The following is a 3,941-nucleotide window of genomic DNA, read 5'->3' as shown; positions in this document are numbered from 1 at the left end:
TTAAAATCTCTTCACTGAGAAGACGAGGCCATGTCTGCTGAGGCGGTTGATGAGAGTGGTCCTGGCAAACGCTGCTCCTGGACTGCATGTACACTCCTCCTCTGTCAACCACAGCACAAGGTTTAGTTCTCGGTCCTGTATCTGTTTACATTATCGTGTGTCTACCTTTACAATGTCATGAGAGAGACTTGATAGGAAGGAATTGAGGTTCGTTCAGAATGGTGATAGTTGCCTGTACCATAGCGACAGGCGTGGCTACAGAGCCAGGCTCTGTGGACCAATCAAAGTCAACATAGTTAATCAACACGAATGATGTGCACCAATGATAATCAAGACGTAGATGATAATAATAATAATAATAAGCAAAAAACTGTGTGGACACTGGACAGACCATGAACAGACACAACCCTGACATGCATTACTAGCAAACCAAACCAACACATCAACCAGACTGAGCCAACCTGCTCCATGTTTCTGGGTACAGATCCTAGCGTTGGGTCCTCCCTGAGAGGGGTGCAGAGCCTCAGCATAACCATACCTGAAAAACATTAGACTGAAAGATGTTCCCTCCATCTGCTAGCCTCCACTTCCATAAACTGATCAAATGAATAAAGTGCCTTATTTTAAATAATAATGAATAAAATATGTTTATAGTTATCTAATCAACAGTCTACAATGCCTGCATCCAAAACTTGAATAAGCATAAAACATTTATGGCGGTTCTTCTCACTAGACACATGGCTGACTGGACCATTCATACAAATGTCTCATCAGGCCTGAGTCGACTACAGGGCCTGCTTCCTGCTGGCTCCAGCCTTGGTGAACAGGCCAAAGGAGAACTCTGGAAACTGAGGAGCAGAAAAATCAACCAATTAACTGGAAAATTTAGCTCATTACCTTAATGTCCAATACAGATAATTTCTTCTTGTTATCGTTTTCCAGTACAGTAACTGTGTGCTACATTCACACAGATCTGACAGCTATAGAGGTTAGCTCAGCGAGGGGCTCACAGTTCGATGAAGAGGAGGCTATTCATTTGTCTTGTCTCTCTACTCTGCCCTTCTTTCACTGCCCTTAATATAGTCAACCAACTGTGACTGTATAGTAACCAAGCTACCTGATTAAGCTAATTACCACACACATCTAATGTGGAAAAATACACTGGATGTGCCAATATGGACTCTGGTCAAAAGTAGTGCACTATGTACTGTAATGAATAGGGTGTTAGGCCCTGGTCAGAAGTAGTGCACTATGTACTGTAATGAATAGGGTGTTAGGCACTGGTCAGAAGTAGTGCACTATGTACTGTAATGAATAGGGTGTTAGGCCCTGGTCAGAAGTAGTGTACTATGTACTGTAACGAATAGGGTGTTAGGCCCTGGTCAGAAGTAGTGCACTATGTACTGTAATGAATAGGGTGTTAGGCTCTGGTCAGAAGTAGTGCACTATGTACTGTAATGAATAGGGTGTTAGGCCCTGGTCAGAAGTAGTGTACTATGTACTGTAATGAATAGGGTGTTAGGCTCTGGTCAGAAGTAGTGTACTATGTACTGTAATGAATAGGGTGTTAGGCCCTGGTCAGAAGTAGTGCACTATGCACTGTAATGAATAGGGTGTTAGGCCCTGGTCAGAAGTAGTGCACTATGTACTGTAATGAATAGGGTGTTAGGCTCTGGTCAGAAGTAGTGTACTATGTACTGTAATGAATAGGGTGTTAGGCTCTGGTCAGAAGTAGTGCACTATGTAGAGTATAGGAGCTTCTTTCCCGGGCCGAACTTCCCAAGGAACCAAAACAGCAGGCTGCAACAGAACATCTTTATCAACCACTAGACGCCACCAACACCTACATGCACAGAGTACCGGACCTGGGGAGGGAGGGAGGGAGGGAGGGAGAGGGAGGGAGGGAGGGAGGGAGGGAGGGGGAGAGAGAGGAGAGGGAGAGAGGAAGAAAGGGAGAGAGAGAAAGGGAGAGAGAGAGGAGAGGGGGAGAGAGGGAGAGAGAGAAGAAGAGAGGGAAAGAGAGAAGGAGAGAGGGAGAGAGAGAGAGAGGGAGAGAGAGAGGGAGGGAGGGAGAGAGAGAGAGAGAGAGGGAGGGAGGGAGGGAGGGAGGGAGGGAGGGAGGGAGGGAGGGAGGGAGGGAGGGAGGGAGGGAGGGAGAGAAGGAGAGAGAGAGAGAGAGAGAGAGGAGATGGAGGGAGGGAGGGAGGGAGAGAGAGAGGGAGAGAGAGAAGGAGAGAGGGAGAGAGAGAGAGAGAGAGAGGAGAGGGAGGGAGGGAGGGAGAGAGAGGGAGAGAGAGAAGGAGAGAGGGAGAGAGAGAGGGAGAGAGAGAGGAGAGGGAGGGAGGGAGAGAGAGAGGGAGAGAGAGAAGGAGAGAGAGAGAGAGAGAGAGAGGAGAGGGAGGGAGGGAGAGAGAGAGGAGGGGGAGAGAGGGAGAGAGAGAAGGAGGGAGAGAAGGGGAGAGAGAGAAAATGTATTTGAATAACATTTAACACCTGTATGCTCCTGTAAGCTACTGATGCCAGGTGAAAGGTACAGTAGAGGAAGGACACATCACAGACATTATACTCCCTAGTGCAGCGTTGTTGTCCAGAACCAGTGTTGAGATGCCCCACAGACATAATGAGGAGAGAAACATGAGGAATCACTTGAGACTGCTGTATGACTCATTATCATCTAGCTCTCTCCACATGAAGAAAGACACGGGTTGTTAACAATCTTTTTTCTCTCCACATTGGATGTTTGTGAGTAAATGAGGCAGTAGTTTCATCAGAAGCTAGTAATTAAATAAATATGTGGACGGTCACTGTTGCTTGACCTAATTAGCTGTAGTGAAAGCAGGGACGGGGAGAGAGATGAAGATACTGAGGTAGACTATGGACATGACAGGAGTTCTACCTATAATATAATAAGACATGCCATTAAGTGGACACTTTTATCGCATGAATTACAGTCATGCGTGCATACATTTCACATACTGGTGGTCCCGGGAATCGAACACACTAACCTGGCGCTGCAAGCACCATACTCGACCAACTGAGCTACAGAGGACCACCTACCTGTGGGTACAGTATGCAGCAGTAGATGGGCTTGAACGGTGGGCTTGGTATTGAGTAGGTTGGGTAGCCATGATGGATAAAATACCGGCTAAAGAAGGCGTAGCCAGGTTACCAGTCCATTTCTGCTTTGGCAAAACTGGTGAAAACAGCTACTCATCAGCAAGACAACAATGTAGCATTATTGAGTAATTGAATGCCGGCAGACTGAGTCAGGTCCAGAGGGTCAAGGTTTGTTGTTGTGTTACATCTTAATGTTGACTCCTCCTCATACAGGAAGCGCTGGGATCTCCTGACCACCCATGAGTCTGAGCCAATGAAGGATATGGCATGCTGGACAATCTGCTTACTGAGGAACAGGCTAGCCCTGAGGAATACACACACACACACACACACACGCACGGACACACACACACGCACGCACGCACGCACACACACACACACACACACACACACACACACACACACACACGGTCATTGTACTTCCAAATACACTCTCGATTTGCACCATCACCCACAGAATTCAACACAGACAGATGCCATTAACTAATTTCACCTATACTGATAGACTAGTCCTCTAAATACACTTCAGCATTGCCAAGAACCAACTGTCCCATACCAATAAAATGCAGTTACTTTGAATGGGAATGCCAATACCTCTTCTTGACTTTGGCTCCTACGATGGGGAGAGGTTGGTGGCCAAATTTCTTCCTCAGCTTTCTCAGGGAGCCGCTGTCTGCAAAGCCGTAGATGGCTGACTTCCATGTCACAGCCTCCTTACAGGGAAGGAAGGAGCATCTCTTTAGCCAAGTCACCATCACAACAAACTGTTAAAGAGATACTTCACTTCAAAAATTCAGTCTGTCAGAATTCACCATGGCAACAAA

The 3,941-nt window shown here is 46.8% G+C and overlaps 1 pseudogene; it reads right to left on the bottom strand.

The window, feature by feature from the left end:
- On the bottom strand, nt 1–3,941 carry LOC115194430 (saccharopine dehydrogenase-like oxidoreductase; annotated as a pseudogene).

Source organism: Salmo trutta, chromosome 1 (assembly GCF_901001165.1).
Source record: "Salmo trutta chromosome 1, fSalTru1.1, whole genome shotgun sequence".
Lineage (NCBI taxonomy): Eukaryota > Metazoa > Chordata > Actinopteri > Salmoniformes > Salmonidae > Salmo > Salmo trutta.
This window is presented reverse-complemented; position numbering and strand designations above follow the sequence as displayed.